This window comes from Lepidochelys kempii, chromosome 1 (assembly GCF_965140265.1).
Source record: "Lepidochelys kempii isolate rLepKem1 chromosome 1, rLepKem1.hap2, whole genome shotgun sequence".
In the NCBI taxonomy this organism is placed as follows: domain Eukaryota; kingdom Metazoa; phylum Chordata; order Testudines; family Cheloniidae; genus Lepidochelys; species Lepidochelys kempii.
The window spans coordinates 260515141-260534869 of NC_133256.1; the positions used below are offsets into that span (position 1 = coordinate 260515141).

The 19729-nt window shown below is 47.2% G+C and overlaps 1 protein-coding gene across 15 annotated transcripts in view; it reads left to right on the top strand.

Moving 5' to 3' along the window:
• Window positions 1-4183: 4183 nt before the first annotated feature.
• The window catches only part of PHETA2 (PH domain containing endocytic trafficking adaptor 2), a 33036-nt gene continuing 17490 nt past the window's right edge, over window positions 4184-19729 (top strand). Inside the window, exons 1-3 of one of the 15 annotated variants that reach the window (XM_073327246.1) lie at window positions 4184-4636; window positions 12108-12162; window positions 13405-13549. The gene's annotated coding sequence lies outside the window, so the exon portion shown is untranslated. Of the gene's footprint in view, window positions 4641-12107; window positions 12163-13404; window positions 13550-19729 lie in introns of all 15 variants that reach the window. The other 14 variants (XM_073327245.1, XM_073327242.1, XM_073327241.1 and 11 more) reach the window with 14 other exon arrangements.

The following is a 19729-nucleotide window of genomic DNA, read 5'->3' on the forward strand; positions in this document are numbered from 1 at the left end:
TTAGGCCTTGTCTACACTGCCACTGACAGCACTGAAACTTTCTTCGCTCAGGGGTGTGAAAATACAAGTTTTAGCGCTGTAAAGTGGCAGTGTAGATAGTGCTACAGCGCTGGGAGCTATTCCCCTCGTGGCGGGTTTTTTTTTGCAGCGCCGGGAGAGCTCTCTCCCAGCACTGGAGCTGCGACTACACAGCCACATTAAAGCATTGTTGCGGCTGTGTAGACATGCCCTAAGTCTCTCTGTGCTTCCAGGGGTGCTGGAACAATTTTTATACTGAGGGTGCAAAGCCATTGAACCAAAGTGTAAACCTGTATGTAGGATTCATACAAGGTTCATGTGCTTGGCAACATTCAGGGCACACCCGGAGTGTTGTATAGGAGCTGTGCACACACAGCTCCTCTCAAGGGCATGAACCTTGGAATCTCGCCCAGATGACATGAACCGTGGGAAGCCTCCCAGGACTGGGCTCAAGGCCCGAGAGCAAGGAATGCGGTAGATAGAAATTGGTAAATAAGAATGTTAAACAAAGCCAGTGTATTCCTTTTATCGGTTGGAGAATGTAATGCGCGCGGGGAGAGAAAGAATAAAGGAGAGGGTGGAAAGCTGACAGGCCCAGTCCGTTGGCAGACCAGCCTGTTTGCTTGCATAAAGCTTTGTGCTATCTTGTATTTGAACCGCAACACCTGTATATAATGGAAACCACTTCAAGCCAGGGGGTACGGTAGCACCCCTAGTTCTAGCACCTATCTGTGCCTCTGTTCGCCACCTGTAAAATGGCTCTTCCCTACCTCCCGGGAATGTTGTGAAAATAGGTACTGTCCCATTGTCTGGAGTGGCTTGTGACCACATGTGCCAACCTCAGAGCAGACTGCAAAGAAGCAGGGCAGAGACCCCAAACTGGTGGTATATGCCCAAGAGGACTATCTTGCCAATCAGGGAATTTGGACTTAGTGATAGTTGGTTGCTATCCACCAAAGATCACAAAATATTCAGGTTTTTCCCAGTCCCAAGAGACCAGTCACTTAACCCTGGCTCAATTTGTACCTTAGATCTCACACCAAAGATGCTTGCAGCCAATCCTATAATAAACTAAGGATTTATTAACGAAGAAAATAAATGAGAGTTATTACAAGGTTAAAGCAGGCAGACATATATACACAAATAAGTTATAGTCTATGGTTCCAAAGGTGAGAGTTGTTGTAGTCCGTCAGCTTTGAATGTCTTTTAGGGCTAACCCAGGTTGACCCTGGGGATTTCTGCTTCTGTTTCGTAACTTTGGCCCTGTGAGAGTCCAAACAGCATAAGAGATGAGACATTTTCTTGTCAGCTATTTTTACTTCCTTCTTCCAAGTTTCAACCTGATGGGACAAGTCCTTTTGCATCTAGCCTCTTCATAGCTGCAAGGGGGCAGTTAACAAAGTCTTTGTATTGTGATGTCACACGATGGCCCATTTAGTTTTGATAAGCCTTCTTGATGGGCAGGAGATGATCCCTCCTGACTGGGTTCATAGTTTCAAAGCAAACATTTTTTTTACAGTTACAAAGCAAAAACTTATATATTACCTTATAGTATGTGATAAAGATATTATAGGTGAGATGAATGCATGCAGCAACTTACAAGCATTTCATAAAGTCTAAACACCAAACACATTGTTATAGGTCCAATATCCATTTTAAGCATACTGACACACAGGTGAACAAGACTGGTTTCCACCAATGAATTTGTCAAAACTTGGCTGAGGCCTAAAGCCTTGGCAAGAGCTGGCACCTGGTCTGCCAGCAGCACAGATACGTTAAAGACTGTGAGATGCTCAGATATCACAATAATGGCAGCCTAATAGACGAACAGATATAATAGTGACAGCCACAGCCCCAAAGATCTTACAATCAAAGTGTATAAGATCAATAAGTGGATAAAACAAAGGGGAGCAGAAGGAAATGATGGGACTACATTGGTCCTCATGAAAGACAGTGGTCACAGGAGCCAGCTATTATATTATTTTATATTATAATAGGAGTCTACCTATTGTTACAGGTGCTTGTTAGGGGATGTGTGCTGCTAAGTGCAGGGATATGAAATATGTTGTACAATCCCCATTTCACAGCTCTGTCCTGTGTTCCAACGAATATTAAAGAAATCCACATTTATTTCAGGCTTTGCCTCATCATCCACTGGCACAATACAATGATGTCAGTCTGTGATATTTTATGGCACTTATCACAACCATATCGAAGAGCCAAACAACAGTTAAAATTTGCATGTAAAAAAGTTAGCAAGGTAAAGAAACAAATGCTTCCATGAAATTATGGTGTTCCACAGAAGAAATACAATGACGTGGCACCTCCCAAGGTAGACAAATGGGATGATTGGCTACCCAGGCAAAGTTTGTTTGTTGGCAGTCTCAGCAGAGAAGCTAAGGTTCAAGAGCTATAAAGACTTAACCCCTACCTAAAGCTGTCGCCTCCTTCTTATGACAAATGGACAGACTGGCAGGCGATATCTGTGAGATGCATGCACAGCCAGTGTCTTTATCATCCCTGTTCTGCAGATAAACAGAGGGCTGCAGTCTCCAGCTCTGTCAGTCAAGCACATTTAATCAGCTCTAGAATTATTTTGAAAAAAAGCCTCAGACCCTCCCTAGATATTTTTAATTAATGTCCCTGTGCCTCTGTGCAGTTTAAAAAAATAGTTTTCTCTCTGTGCCTCAGTTTCCCCATGTAAAATGGAAACAACCATACTTACTTTCCGAACTCACAAGAGGGGCGTGAGGATTAATTTCCTGATGTTTGTAAACACCTTTGAGATCCTAATATGGAAGGCTCTAGAGAAGTGCAAAGTCTTATTATTTATTAATAAATTACCCGGATACTGTAGAGATGATGGAAGCCACAGCAGTACCTGAGACAATAATATGATGTACACATTACATACAGGTTTCAGAGTAGCAGCCGTGTTAGTCTGTATTCTCTAAAAGAAAAGGAGAACTTGTGGCACCTTAGAGACTAACCAATTTATTTGAGCATGAGCTTTCGTGAGCTACAGCTCACTTCATCAGATGCATACATTAATTCAGAAAGGGCAGAAACAGACACTGAGTCTCACATAACACTGTGCTGTGCTTGTGGTATATCTGCTGTGACTGGATTCTGATTGTTTTGTTGACGGGGGAGAGAGGACTCAAGTCCCCTGCAGGGAACCGAGTACCCCAGTCTCTAGACTTGTATAGTTAGGGTTCTTGGGTTACATGACAGAGACCAGCTACATGAACAGTGTGGTAACTGGGGAGACCGCCTGTCTTGAAATTCACAGGGTCTGATTATCAGGGGTCTGTCTCACATCCTGTGAGTCTCCATCTTCTAACAATTAAACATGGTTAGGGAACTTTCTCTCTCCATGGCCTCACAACTATTAACAAGCGTGAACCACAAATTGTCCAGAGAAGATGGTTAAGGAGTGACGTGATTACAGTCTAAAAGTACCTACATTGGGAACAAATATTTGGTAATGGGCTCAGTCTAGCAGAGACAGGTATAACATGATCCAATGTCTGGAAGTTGAAGCTAGACACATTCAAACTGGAAATGAGGTATAAGTTTTTTTAACAATGAGGGTAATTGACCAGTGGAACAATTAACCCAAGGGTTGTGGTGGATTCTCCATTACTAGCAATTTTAAAATCAAGTTTGGATGTTTGTCTAAAAAATATGCTTTAGGAATTATTTTAGGGAAGATGTATGGCCTGTGTTATATAGAATCATCAGACTAGTAGATGATCACAATGGTCCCTTCTGGCCTTGGAATCTATGAATAAGTTTCTAAAGTTCAGATGCTTAATTAGACTGGAACCCTCACAAGGCCAGACCCCCTCTGGAGATTTCTGGCACTTCTCTAGCAGCCAAACATAGTTGGAGTGCTGGGCTTTGCCTCCTTGGGAACTCCTGGTGTAGAACCATCCTCTTTCTAACTTTCCCTCCTCGGCACACCCACTACGCTGGCCCTTCATATAGCTCTGTGCCAAGAGGGGAGCCCCCTCTATGCCAGGGGTATCCTTCAGAGCCGGCTCCACCCTCTACGTGGCCCCTTTATGGCAGTGGAGCATCATAAAAGAGCCACCATGCAGTGGGGAATTGGCCTTGTCTAGTATTCTTAGACAGCAGGATCAGGCAGCTCTGCAGTTAACCAGCAGGGGGTGGGGTTTTATGCAGCCGGGGCACAGCTGTGCGCATTCGAAAGCAAGACGAGAAAATGCCTTTTTAACGCCATTGAAATACACGGGAGTGGAAGGTGGGGAAAGGACCGTTGCTTTGTGACACCACCCCACTGGGTGGATCCACTCTAGGGACTGCCCCACCGACCTAGGGACAGTGCCTGTGGAGTCCCGGCTAGTCACTTTTCCCCTCTCTCCAGCTGAACTGGGTGCAAGTTTGCCTCATGGCTGCAGGACCAAACAACACGCACAGCAGGAGCCCGCCGTAAAACCGCAGCCGACTCTGGAGTTAGCGGGGACGGGGAGGCTCGAAGGACCGTCAGGGTTTTGTACCGGGGCGGCCCCGAGCGGCGGCCCCAACTCGTAACTTGGAGCGGGCCGAGCCGAGCCGAGCCGGGCGGGCAGGGGGACGGGCTTTGCCGGCGGCGGTGAGTAAGTAACACAGCGGGGCGGCCCGCAGGCCCGGGGCCACTGGCGCGGGGGGAGAGGGACAGCGAGCCGGCCAGAGCGGCCGTGCTGCTGCGATTCCTCCTCCCAAGCCAGCTGGGCGAGCGCAGGGGCGCTCCAGCAGCCAGCCGCCCCGGGGCGGGAGCGCGCCAGCCTGGGGCCAGTGGCCGGCGTGAAATGCCTCCGTTCAGTCCCCAAAGGGCGGGGGTTCCAGGAAAGGCCGGTGGGGAGGAGCACAGCGCCCCCCCCCCCGTTAGGAGTAGAGGGAAACCTCCCCTCCCCCCCCCCCAACAGCTTGGGCTAATACAGCCCTTCCTGCTTCGATCAGGCGTAGTCACTGGCTGGGGGGATTGGCGTCACAATTGGCCCTAGTTGGGGGGCGTATACTCCCCCCCCCCCCCCCGCAATGCTGGCAGTCTCAGCAAAGAGCTCGAGGTCTGGGTGTCCTGGAATCTCCCAAACAGGAGGCCCTAGTACAGCAGGCTCCCAGGATGAAATCCACTGAAGTCCGTGACAAAACTCCTGCTGACTGCAGTGGTGCCAGGAGGGTTTCAGAATCTACTTTCTCTGCTGGACGGCATCGGACCTGTTGCTGCCTGACATTTTGATTAAAAAAACGAGAGTGGTGGGATTTAAGGTGGCCCACACTAAGTGGCTCACTGATAGGTCTCCAAATGCAAGTGTAGATGGGAAATCGTCATCAAGTGGGTGTGTTTCTAGTGGGGTCCCCCAGGGCTCAGTTCTGGGCTCTACACCAGGAGTTCTCAATCTTTTTCTTCCTGAGGGGCCCCCCCCCCCCCCCCAACAAGCTATAAAAACTCCACGGCCCACCTGTGCCACCACAACTGCTTTTCTGCATATAAAAGTTCAGGACAGCATTAGGGGGTAGCCAGCAGGGCAATTCTTGGGGCCCTACGCTATGTTGCTTGGGCTTCAGCTTCAGCCCTGGATGGTGGGACTCGGGCTCAGGGTTGGGCTTTCTGCCCTGGGCCCCATAGAGTCTAATGCCAGCCCTTCTTGGCTGACCCCCTGAAACCTGCTTGTGGCCCTCTGGGGTACACTGGGCCCTTGGTTGAGAATTGCTGCCCTATGCTATTTAACACCTTTATCAATAACCTGGAAGAAAACATAAACTCATCACTGATAAAGTTTGCAGATGACCCAAAAATTCAGGAAGTAGCAAGTAACGAAGAGGACAGGGTAGAAGCAAATAATGAAGAGAACTAGATCGCTTGGTAAACTGGATGCAAGCAAACAATATGAATTTGATTACAGTTAAATGTACATATACAAGTAGGAACAAAGAGTATAGACCATAGAGGAAACAGTGACTCTGAAAAAGATTTGAGGGTGGCGATGGATAGTCAGCTGAACATGAGTTCCCAGTGTGACACTGTGGCCAAAAGAGTTAACGTGAGCCTGGGATACATAGAGAAGCAAATCTCAAGGAGGAGCAGAGAGGTTATTTTGCCTTTGTATTTGCCTTCGTATTCTGCTGGAATACTGTGCTCAGTTCTGGTGTCCACAATTCAAGAAGGATATTGGTAAATTGGAGAGGGGTTAGAGTAGAACCACAAGAATGAGCAAAGGATTAGAAAACAGGCCTTATAGTGACAGACTCAAAGAGCTCAATCTATTTAGTTTAAAAAGGAGAAGATTAAGGGGAGACTTAAGAACAAAAGAATGGTCATACTGGGTAAGATTAATAGTCCATCTAGCCCCGCATCCGACAGCAACTGGCGCCAGATGCGTCAGAGAGAATGAACAGAACAGAAGTAATTATCAAGTTATCCATCCCCTGTTCTCCAGTCTCACCTTCTGGCAGTTGGAAGCTTAGGGACACCCAGAGCATGAGGTTTTGACCCTAACCATTTTAACTAATAGCGATTGATAGACCTATCCTCCATGAACTTATCTAATTCTTTTTTGAACCCAGTTATACTTTTGGCCTTCACAACATCCTCTGGCAATGAGTTCCACGGGTTGACTGTGCATTATGTGAAGAAGTACTGCCTTTTGTTTCTTTCAAATCTGCTGCCTATTAATTTCATCAGGTGATCCCTGGTTCTTGTGTTACGTGAAGGGGTAAATAACACTCCCTTCTCCACACTATGCATGATTTTATAGACCTCAATCATATTGCCCCTCTTTTCCAAGATGAACAGTCCCAATCTTTGAAATCTTTCCTCATATGGGAAGCTGTTCCATATCCCTAATCATTCTTGTTGCCTTTCTCTGTACTTTTTCCAATTCTAATATATCTTTTTTGAGATAAGGTAACCAGAACTTCATGAATTATTTAGGATGTGGGAGTACCATGGATTTCTATAGTGGCATTATGATATATTCTGGATTATTATTCAACCCTTTCCTAATGGTTCCCAACATTCTGTTTGCTTTTTTGACTCCCACTGCACACTGAGTGGATGTTGTCAGAGAACTGTCCATGATGACTCCCAAGATCTCTTTCTTGAGTGGTAACAGCTAATTTAGATCCCATCATTTTGCGTGTATAGCTGGAATTATGTTTTCCGGTGTGCATTTCTTTGCATTTATCAACATTTAATTTTATCGGCCATTTTATTGCTCGGTCACCCAGTTTTGTGACATCCCTGTGTAACTTTTTGTGGTCTGCTTTGGACTTAACCATCTTCAGTAATTTTGTATCATCTGAAAAGTTGGCCACCCCACCATTTTCCAATTTATTTGTGAGTAAGTTAAATAGTACTGGTCCCACTGCTGATCCTTGAGGGATTCTGCTATTTACCTCTCTCCATTGTGAAAATTGACCATTTTCCCTACCCTTTGTTTCCTGTATTTTAACCAGTTACTGATGTATGAGAGGACCTTCCCTCTTATTCCATGACTGCTTATTTTGCTCAAGAGCCTTTGGTGTAGACCTTGTCCCAGGCTTTCTGAAAGTCCAAGTACACTGTCTCGACTGGATCACCTTTTCCACATGTTTGTTGACCCCTCCCTCCCCCCAAAGAATTGTAACATGCATGATTTCCCTTTTCAAAAACCGTGTTGACTCTTCCCCAACATATCATGTTCTTCTATATGTCTGATAATTCTGTTCTTTACTAGAGTTTCAACTGATTTGCCTGGTACTGAAGTTAGTCTTACCAGCCTGTAATTGCCAGGATTGCCACTGGAGCCTTTTAAAAAATTCATTGTTAACATGAGCTGTCTGGTACAGAAGCTGATTTAAGTGATAGGTTACATACCACAGTTAGTAGTTCTGCAATTTCCTATTTGAGTTCCTTCAGAACTCTTGGGTGAATACAATCTGGTCCTGGTGACTTATTACAGTTAATCAGTTTGTTCCAAAACCTCTTCTACTGACACCTCAATCTGGGACAGTTCTTCAGATTTGTCACATAAAAAGAATGGCTCAGGTGTGGGAATCTCTCTCTCATTTTCTATAGTGAAGACTGATGCAAAGAATTCATTTAGCTTCTCCTTTAGCATGGTGATTGTCCAGTGACCCCACTGATTGTTTGGCAGGCTTCCTGATTCTGATGTACTTAAAAAAAAAAAATGGTGTTAGTTTTCGTGTCTTTTGCTAGTTGCTCTTCATATTCTTTTTGAATCACGGACTTGATTACAGTGTAAAAGTATCTACATGGGGAACAAATAATTAATAAGGAGCTCTTCAATCTAACAGAAAAAAATATAACATGATGCCTTGGCTGGAAGTTGAAGATAGACACATTCAGACTGGAAATAAGGTGTACATTTTTAATAGTGAGAGTAATTAATCATTGGAATAATTTACCAAGGTGGAATCTCCATTGGTGACCATTTTAAAGTCACAGTTGGATGTTTTTTACTAAAAGATCTGCTCTAGGAATTATTTTGGGAAGTTTTTTGGCCTGTGTTATACAGGAGTCCGATCACAATTGTCGCTTGTGGCCTCAGAATCTATGAACCCCTGCACTGGAAATCCAGTGCTTTTTGCCAGCACTAAATTAACTTAAAAATTCTAATTAGCTAGAACTGTGTTTACACCTGACGGTTTTCTCCTTGTTAAGGTGCCTAACCCCACAGTGGTGTCTGAATAACAGATTTGTGACATTACAGTTGTCGTTATAGCTACAGATTGCATAGTGGCACAAACTCTGGATCTAAGCTGTGATGCAGAGTGGTAGCAGGAAAAGGTCTCATTCTGGCTCTAAATCTTCAACAGCAGCAGGGGAAATTAGAAATGAACTGCTTTTAGGAGAAAGGATGGTCGCTGGCCTCAAGTTACTTTGTGAAAATCTCTCCTTGAAAGGCTCCTAGAAAAGAGGCAGGAAAAGTGGGAAATGTATGCATCAGAGAGGAATGTACAGTGACCTCCGAGTGCAGTGTGGGTGCTTGAGGGAAGTGGGCATTCGGGGCACGGGCAGTGCATGTGATGGTTTGTGTGTTTGGAAGTGCGGAGCCGAACACACTGGTTTGTTGTAGGGTGGCTATGGGGCGTTGGACACTCTATGCAGGTTTGTTAGTGAACGAATGCTCATGAGTGCTGGGGCTTTGCACACCGAGGGCTCTGAGTGAGTATAGGAATTCCTTGTGGTTCTGTGTTGTAGGAATGATTGTGCGCATGGCAGCTGCATGCCATGATCTCTTGTTTCAGCGGCATGAGGGCTTGGGTAGTAGGCGGTGGTTTGTGTCATGCTGTCTGGAGTGGCAGGGCAGACTATCAAAAACAGGATAGATAGCCCAAACTGGGGGTAGGTTCTATAATTAGCTTTCACCAAGCCAGTGACGAATGTGAACCCCTGGATCACTGTAACAGTCTGACCATGGAGTCACAGATGACAGTTCCCTTAGATTCTCAGGTTTATCTTGCCATCCAGGGAAGCTGGACTTAGTGATAAATGGTCACTTACACCAGGGGTTCTCAACCCTTTTCTTTCTGAACCCTCCCCTCCTCCCCCCCAACATGCTAGAAAAACTCCACTGCCCACCTGTGCCACAAAAACTGTTTTTCTGCATATAAAAGTGAGGGCCTACATTAGGGTGTAGCAAGCAGGGAAATTGCCCATAGCCCCACACCGAAGCCGCCCAGGCTTCGCCTTCGGCCCGGGTGGCAGGGCTCGGGGCAGCGTAGCTTTGGCTTTCTTCCTGGACCCCAGAGAGTCTAATGCCGGCCCTGCTTGGCAGACCCCCAGAAACATGCTCGGGGCCTTCCAGGAGGCCTCGGACCCCTGGTTGAGAACTGCTGAGTTACACCAAAAATCACAAAATGTTCAGGTTGCTCCCATTCCCAAGAGACGAGTCACCTACCCCAGATCACCTGGTACCCTAGACAAAGTTTAGTACAGGATTGGCTGCAGGCATTGCCTATCTAAAGGTTTATAAACTAGGAAAAAGAAACGAGAGAGTTATTTATAGGTTAAAGCAAGCAAACGTGCACATAAATTTGTTGCAATCTAAATCCTAAGAGTGACAGAGTTGTAGAGATCTGTCAATTCAAAATGTCTTTCAGGACAGATCCACCCAGGGGTAGACCCTGGGATCTCTGGCTTCAGTTTAGTGTCTCTGGCCTTGTGAGAGTTCAAAAAGAAAAGAGATGGAACATTTTTCCCGTGACTTTATTTTATTTCCTTCATTCAGCCTCCAAGACCGTAAAAGACAAGCTTTCTTGCTCAAAGCATTTCCAAGGCGCAATAGGGCCATTCACCAGTTCTTTCTATTGCAATGTTCCTTGATGGCCCACCTGATGTTGATGGTTCTTCTGGACGGGTGGGGGGAAACACTCTTCCCATCTCAGTTCACAAGTTTAGAGCAAACATTTTCAAAGTTACAAAGCAAAACGTACACATTTCCTTACAGCCTGGAATAGAGACATTACAGATAAGATTAATGCGTGCAGCAATTTACATACATTCTATACAGTCTAAACACTAAATACGTTCTTCGTGGACTGATACCTAATTTGAGCAACACTAAGGACTTGTCTTCAGTTACAGCGCTGCACTGGTGCAGCTGTGCCACTATAACACTTGGTGAAGACACTATCTATGCTGACGGCTTCTCCTGTTGGCGTAGGTACTCAGAGAGGTGGTAGCTATGGCAGTGGAAGAAGCCCTCCCATCAACACAGTGCTGTCAACATTAGGGATTAGGTCGGTATAACTATGTCACTCAGGGGTGTGAATTTTCCACACTGCTGAGCAACATAGTTATACAGACCGAAGTTTGTAGTGTAGACCAGAACTAACAGACCGAAATGAACTGGTCTGGTCTCCAGCCATGAGTTTGTCAGTTCTTAGCTAATGGCTGCAGCCTTGGCAAGAGCTGGCACCTAGCCTGCCAGCATCACAATTTGTTACCGTAGGATCATTTGGAACAACTAGGCTGAAGGCTGTGTAGTTGTGTCGGTCCAGGGTGTTAGAGAGACAAGGTGGGTGAGGTAATGTCTTTTATTGGACCAACTTCTGTTGGTGAGAGAGACAAGCTTCTCTGTGCAAGCTCAAAAGCTTGTGTCTCTCACCAACAGAAGGGTGTCCAATAAAAGACATTACCTCACCCACCTTGTCTCTTTAATAGGTTGAAGGCATTCGTTTGTGGGGCTGTTGCGTGCGCTAGCCCGGTTATTGTAGAGTCCTCAGAAGTGAGCACTAGTTTGCTGTTGGGTCATTTTGTGGGCTGTTCTGCAAGAGCTGGTAGCTGGGTTGCATGTGCTGATTGGTTGTCATTAAGGCTGTAGGTTCTGTATTTCTATCTTGGGTACTTACGTGCCCCCCCCCCCCCATTACTGTAGTACTGGAGCACTTCGCAATCTTTTAATGTGTGGTTTTTAGACATTAGGTTTGATGCATGAATTCTTGTGCTATATGGTGGATGAATTTGGACCAATTTTTAGAGATCGCAGTCCAGTCATGGCATCTTTAGTATCCTCTGAAACATTGTCCCTTTTTAAAGCTTGTCAGTATCTTTGCTCTATGTTGGAGCTCTGAGCACATGTATCTGCAGCCTCCTTCAAACAAAGCTCTGATTTTTCTTTATAGAATCTTTAAAAGTTGTGGGCTTTGGCTACAGGCTGGCGACCACCCACACAGAGAGCCTAGTTCTGAGGCCCTTGAAGTCAACGTGATGTGCACCATCATTGATTATTTTCATTGTTAATCTTGTTTTAAGAACAGAGGACCTGATTCTTTGTTGTTGTTCACTGGCATCAAACCAGTGTACCTCAACTAACATTAATAGACAGGCACAAAACTAATAGGCCAGATCCTCAGCTGGTATACACTGGTATAGCTCCATTGACTTTGATGGAGTTATGATCGTTTATACCAGCTGAGAATCTGGCCTAATGTATTTACTTTGCTGTTCATTTATTGTACATTTATTTTCCCTTTTGTGCATGGAAATTCTCCCTCTCCCCCCTTCCTTTTACATTTTCACTTCTCTGGGAAGAGAGTATTGAAACCACAAATCTTCCCTTTCTGTGTCTCCACAGTTGCATTTGGAATCATGGGCTTAGAAAACTGGCTGATCCTGCTAGCCACCTAGAGGTAACCACATCCTTTATGTGAACAAGATGATTGTTCTTTTTGTGTCTGTAACAGCAAAAAGGTGCCAGGCCATTTGCAGACAAATAAAAACAAAGTCCCTGCACAATATGGGATTTTTCCTCTATGGCTCAGCCTCCTGTATAAATGCCTCTCTGCTGTTGGGAATGGAGACCCTTGAAGAGTTAAGGGTGTTGATTTGTGAATGGTCAGGGGTTGAAGAAAATGCAGAGAGATTCTAGTGCCTGTATTATGAGCAAGAGTGGGGATATACTCTAAGGAGGTCCCTTGTACAAAATCCAAGAGCAGGAGTAAATGCTGAATTCGGTGAAGGGGTATCACCAGCGTTTATTTCCAGTGTTCTCAGATATATAGTAGGTGACATGGAGGGCTTCAGGACATTGTGGGAGGGTAGTGGAGACTTTTTGTGTGTTAATGTATTCCAGTGGCACCCACGATTTATGTGCTCTCTGAACACCCTAAACCAGGGCCTGATTGCCAGCTCACTTACACTGGTCAATGGAATCACTTCCAACTGAAGTGAGAGGAGAAATGGGCCCTGTGTCCCTGCCAGAAGAGCACAGCCTAGGGAGGACCACTTTGGAATATTGGGGGTGGGGGAGGGGTATTTTATAGTCTAATTGACAGGGCAGGAATGTAGGAGGAGGGGAATCCTGAATGCTGATTGGGTGGAGGTGAAGATCATGGTTTATAATCCAGTTCATCCCTCTTGTTTTGTGCATTTCTTTGTCCTAAATTTTAGCTGGAGAACACATGCCAGCAGGCTGGAAAAGTAAAAGGATCGTTCTCATAACATTGTTATGTATGATCCACTGTATACTGTGTGTTGGATTGCACAGTACAGGGTGCAGATGGTAAACGGAAATGCTTCTGTAAACAAAAAAAAGCTGTTCAGAATCCAGAATCTATTTCCAGCCTCGAGAATTAGGTTGCATGTATATATTTCAAAGGAAAACAGTTTAAAATCCATTCTTCTGTCAGCTACTGGCAGTATTGGGCCACACAAGGCTGGATTGGGCTCCAGTTCAGTGTTTCTATCTAGACTGGAACGCCCTTTCCACCCAATGGCTGAATGTCTGAGCTTGGCAGGCGCTGACAGTGTGGTTCAGGTAATCTTGTTGAACGTGTGCTCAGCCCTGTCATTAGTGTGAACTCTGCTCAGGTTCATTCTGTTGACTTTATGATGGGGAATATATATTTGAGTGATGTGACCTTGTGTTTCAGTTCCAAGGTGCCCTGGTCTCTGTCTTCAGTACTTTCCCCTCTGACTGGACGTGGGGAACAGAAGGATGGAGCACTGTGGACCCTTGTCAAAGAGGCAGCCTGTTCAGGGCCAGTGAACTGCAGTCTGACCATCATAGCTGGTAAGGTATGGTATCTCCTTGCCCCCATTCCCGATCCTGTCCACGTTCTGGGCAAGCTAGGCTTCTGCATAGAAGGAAGGGGACTGGACTGAGGGCTGCTGCTGGTCTTGTAGGTGACAAGTGGGAGGGCAGGGAAAGCATTTGCTGCAGAGGGGAGGTAACAGACATTGCTCAGTTTGAAAGATGCCTTCTGTTTATCCTGTCCCATAATACTAGAGTAAGAGAGCATTTGGCGGCATTAAGAGACAACTGATGTAAAAGGAATAAAGGGAAAACACCTCTTAAGTGACACACAATTAATCTGTGGAATTCACTGCTGCATGATATTGAAGTAAATAGTGAAATTCACAAAAATTTAAAGAAGTAATAATTTATTTGAATAAAACAGAATAAGAGGCCACAAATCTTCAGCTGGTGTAAACTGACTTCAGAGGAGTTGTGCTTTTTTTATGTTAGTTGATGATCTGGCCCAACATCTGCAATGACACTTAGATTAAACATTGTACAATAGACCTCAAGATGATCATTTGCTGGAATCAGGATGAAGTTTCTCCCCATGGTCTAGTACTGCTTTGTAAGGTGCAGTGTTGGGGGTTTACACCTTCCTCTTCAATATTAATTAGTGGCTGCTACCTGAGAAGATTGGACAGTGCACTAACTGGCTTAATAGTCTGTTCCAAAGCAGGAGTTGTGTTAAGGAAAGGTTAGCATATGTGACTTGTGACGGGGCAAGGCCAGATGGCTATAGAAAAGTAGTGGGAGATAGATATATCTAGCTCCAGGCTAAACAAATCCCTGGTACCAGGTTAAGTGAAATGGGCTGCTCCAGGTCAATGAAGACACCTGGGGCCAATTAAGAACTTTCCAGAAGGCAGGGAGAATGCTAGATTGATTGGGACACCTGAAGCCAATCAGGGGCTGGCTGAAACTAGTTAAAAACCTCCCAGTCAGTCAGGTGGGTGTGCATGTCAGGAGCTGTGGGAGGAAGTTGCGCTGTTGGAGAGGCTGAGTAGTACACACCATATCAGGCACAAGGAAGGAGGCCCTGAGGTAAGGGTGAAGTGGAGCTTGAGGAAGTGAGGGCTGCTGTGGGGGAAGTAGCCCAGGGAATTGTACATGTCATGTTTCTAAAAGGTCAGCTACCATAGCTGATACTATTAGGGTCCCTGGGCTGGAGCCCGGAGTAGAGGGTGGGTCCGGACTTCCTGCCCCCTCCTTTGCCCCCTGATTAATCACTGAGACTGGGAGACAACAGAAACTGTGCAAGGAAGGATAACTTCTCCTCACCTCCCTTGCTGGCTTATGATGAAAATGGCTCAGTAGACTGTGACCCTTGTCTCTAGAGAAAGAAGGGTTACGGGGAGGGTTACAGTGAGCCTCTGAGGCTAGCGAAATCTGCCAGGAAACACTGGACCCATGGAGGCAAGGACAGAGCTTTGTCACAACTGGTGTCAGGAGTGGGACTTCGTTCACAGCGTGGCGGAAGACAGAAGTTTTGAAAAGGAAAAAGTGCACTGGGGTTTTGGATTTTTTTTTTTGTTTTGGTTTTTGTTTGTTTGCTGTGTACCACAATGGAGGAGGTGGTAAGAGCCATGGCAGCCCAGCAGGAGGCCACCCGGGTTCAGGCAATGGCACAACAGGAGTCTATGCGGCTACAGCAGGAAACCAATCAATTATTGATGAGCCAGGCAACCCAAGAGCGTGCCCTCTTGAGAGACGTGGTGGACCAGCTGAAGATCCTCACCACCCAGGCCCGGGGGTCTGACGGGACGCAAACCCTGAGGGCCACTGGTTATCTGCCAAAGATGACATCAGGAGGTGACGTAGAGGCATATCTCCTCTCATTCGAAAGGACTGCTCAGCGTGAGGCATGGCCCCAGGAGCAGTGGGCCAGTATTCTCGCCCCTTTTTTGTGTGGAGAGGCCTAGAAGGCCAACTTTGACTTGTCTGCCACGGATTCCACTGACTATGCCCATCTGAAGGCAGAGATCCTAGCACAATCAGGGGTAACGGCAGCGGTAAGGGCCCAGAGGTTCCATGAATGGAAATACCAGGAGAACAAACCCCCGAGGTCCCAGCTATTCAACCTCATACACCTCACATGGAAGTGGTTACAGTCCGAGGTGTGCAGGCTGGAGGAGATTTTGGAGACCCTGGTCATGGACCATTACATGTGGGGACTGCCGCCAGATCTCCGCAAATGGGTAGGCCAGAACGATCCGTCCACGTCCGATGAGATGATCACACTGGTAGAAAGACGGATGACAGCCAGGGAACTGACCCAACTACCCAAGGAAGGCCTCTTTCGAAGCAAGCACCCGACCCCAACCCTGGAATGTTGGGGAGTCCTAGGTGGAAGAAGGGGGGGAGGTCGAAAACCAGCGGGGACCCCAGAAGGAAGGGATTGGCCTGAGTGGGGGGTACCCCAGGACTAAACCCCCTAACCCCTGGGATAGGGGAATGATTACAAGCAATTATAGATGTTATGCATGTGGGGAGTGGGGACACATAGCAGCACAGTGTCACAGCACCGAGGAGCCTATGCAATGTAACTTGGGGGATTGGGAGGTCCCATGCTCCCTTATCCACCTCACAGGGGTCACATTAGCCCCGCATAATTGGCCAGTGAGGATAAATGGAGCAGAGACTACAGCGCTTGTGGACTCTGGGAGTGCTATCACCCTCATATCGGGTAAGCTGGTAAAAAATAGTCAGCTGCTACAAGCCAAACACGTAGCAGTGACGTGCATGCATGGGGCCGTGAGCCATTACCCCACCATCCCAGTGGAGATAGAGGTTCAGGGAAACCTCATTGAGGTGACCGTGGGCGTAGTTCCTAAACTCCTATATCCTGTAGTCATTGGGAGTGACTATCCAGGGTTTGATAATTTACTCTCCCCGGAGAGGCTGGAGGGAGGTGGGGACCCTGAGGACAGCGACTCGTCACTGGGGGAATGTCAACCCCCAATGTTCGCTGAGATTTCTCAGGATCTGTTCTCCCTCCCCCGAAAGACCCAGAAGACAAAAAAAGAGAGGAAGGCCGTGAAGGCCTTGGGAACCCAGATCCTGACCCAGGGCCAGAAGACCTCCCTAGTAGGCAGATGGATGCGAGCAGCCAACAGAGAAACTTCCACCACAGAAGGTGAGCCAGAAGCTGCCCCCAGCCATGACGGCGGTGAGCCGTTGGAAGAAGCAGAAGCCGGCCCCTGGGAGTTTGGGCAGGTTAGTCCCGGGAGAGAGACTTTTGGGTGGGACCAGGCGGAGGACCCCAGATATGATAACGCCAGGAAAGAGGTGGCCGAGATAGATGGATGGGAAGGTCCGGGGTCCCAGACCTTACTTTATAGTGAAGAAAGATCTCCTGTGCCACGTGGTGCAAATGCAGGAGCAAGAGATACAACAACTTCTGGTGCCACGTGCCACGAAAACATCAAAAAGCCATATTGAGTCTCGCCCACAGTCACCTGTTTGGAGCACACCTAGGGGTAGAGAAAACCCAGGCACGGATCCTGCGGAGGTTCTTCTGGCCAGGAGTACATGAAGATGTCCGGCGATACTGCACCTCTTGTCTGGAGTGTCAGTTACATAACCCTCGCCCACACTTGCGGGCTCCTTTGATACCTCTTCCAATAATAGAGGTTCCTTTCGAACAGATAGCCATGGATCTGGTAGGGCCCCTAGAGAAGACAGCTCGGGGCCACCAATATGTGCTTGTTGTACTGGACTATGCAACCCGGTACCCGGAAGCTGTTCCCCTGCGCAACACAGCTTCCAAGACAATAGCTAAGGAGCTAGTACAGATCTTTGCCCGGGTTGGGCTACCCAAGGAGATATTGACTGATTAAGGGACACCTTTCATGTCCAAGTTGATGAAAGATCTCTGTTCATTGCTCCATGTACAAGCCCTACAGACCTCTGTATACCACCCGCAAACAGATGGCCTTGTGGAAAGGTTCAATAGGACCCTCAAGGCCATGATCCGGAAAGTGGTGAGCCAGGATTGGAAAGACTGGGATACCCTATTGCCTTACCTCATGTTTACCATCCGGGAGGTTCCGCAAGCCTCCACAGGTTTCTCTCCATTCGAACTACTATATGGGCGCCACCCTCGGGGCATATTGGATATAGCCAGAGAAGCCTGGGAAGAGGAGCCAAATCCCAGAAGGAACATAGTTGAGCGTGTACTGCAGATGAGAGATCGGATAGCCTGAGTTACACCCATTGTACGGGAACACTTGGAGAGAGCACAGGAGACCCAACAAACCCATTATAACCACCAAGCGAAGCTTTGACGGTTCCAACCAGGGGACCGGGTGATGGTACTGGTGACCACAGCAGAAAGTAAACTGTTGGCCCAGTGGCAGGGACCCTACGAAATAATCGAAGCCATGGGAGAGGTGAACTATAAGGTGCGGCAGCCAGTCTGCCGGAAATCGGAGCAAATTTACCACATCAATCTTCTAAAACCTTGGCATGATTGAGAGGCATGCTTAGTCATGCAGGAGACCCTTCCCGAGGAGGATAACTTACACGAGCAAGTGAGGAGATCATCTGACTTGACGCCGATCCAAAAGATCGAGGCAGCCGACATGATTAATCGCAACAGAGATATGTTCTCTACAAAACCAGGGTGGACGACTGAGACCTATCACCATATCCACACGGTCCCCGGAGCTAAGGTAACACTGAGACCCTACCGAATCCCAGCAGCCAAAAGAGAAGAAATCAAGGCTGAAGTAAAGAAAATGTTAGAATTAGGGGTTATTAAAGAATCATACAGTCAGTGGTCCAGTTCAATTGTTCTAGTCCCTAAACCTGACGGTACCATGAGATTCTGTAATGGCTTTCGCCGACTGAATGAAATATCCCAGTTTGATGCATACCCCATACCATGCATCGACGAACTGGTTGACTGACTGGGTAGTGCCTGATTCTTGACTACACTGGATCTGATAAAAGGGTACTGGCAGATTCCTCTGACCAAAGAAGCTAAAGAAAAGACAGCATTGTCCACCTCGGATGGGCTATTCCAGTACACCGTCCTCCCTTTTGGGCTACATGGGGCCCCAGCCACATTCCAGTGCCTCGTGAATAAGCTGCTGCCCCCCCATACTAGTTATGCTGCTGCATACCTAGATGATGTCATCATCCATACGCCAGACTGGGGAACCCACTTGGAGAAAGTTGAGGCAGTACTGCGCACCTTAAGGCGGGCTGGCCTCACTGCTAATCCCTCTAAATGTGCCATAGGGCTAGCAGAGGCTAGGTACCTGGGATATATTGTGGGAAGGGGCATAGTGAAGCCCCAAACAAATAAGCTAGAGGCAATTCAAAACTGGCCCCGGCTGACCCAAAAGAAGCAGGTCCGTGCGTTCCTAAGCGTGGTAGGCTACTACCGACGGTTTATTCCCCACTTCACCACTAGGGCAAGTTCCCTAACGGACCTGGTGAAGGCCCGAGGTCCAGACATTGTAAAGTGGACCGACGCAGCAGAGGGGGCATTTACAGACCTTCGGACGGCCCTCTGTAATGACCCCATACTCATAGCCCCGGACTTCAATAGGGAATTTATTTTACAAACAGACGCTTCCGAGGTGGGGTTGGGAGCAGTTCTGTCGCAAATGGTGGGAGAAGAGGAACACCCGATCCTCTACCTAAGCAGAAAGCTTCTCCCAAGAGAACAGAAATACGCAGTAGTTGAGAGAGAATGCCTAGCTGTCAAATGGGCTATGGAGACACTGCGTTATTACCTCTTAGGCTGGCAATTTACTCTTGTGATGGACAATGCACCCCTCCAGTGGATGCAGCGGAATAAGGAAAAGAATGCAAGGGTCACCAGGTGGTTCTTATCCCTCCAACCATTCCAGTTCCGCATACGGCACAGGGCTGGATGCCACCATGGCAACGCTGATGATCTGTCACGAGCATACTGCCTGGCGTCCCAAGTTGCCCAACTCTATGGTGTTGAGAAAGGGGGGGGGGGGGGAAGATATGTGACGGGGCAAGGCCAGATGGCTATAGAAAAGTAGTGGGAGATGGATATATTAGCTCCAGGCTAAACAAATCCCTGGTACCAGGTTAAGTGAAATGGAAGCTGCTCCAGGTTAATTAAGTCACCTGGGGCCAATTAAGAACTTTCCAGAAGGCAGGGAGAATGCTAGGTTGATTGGGACACCTGAAGCCAA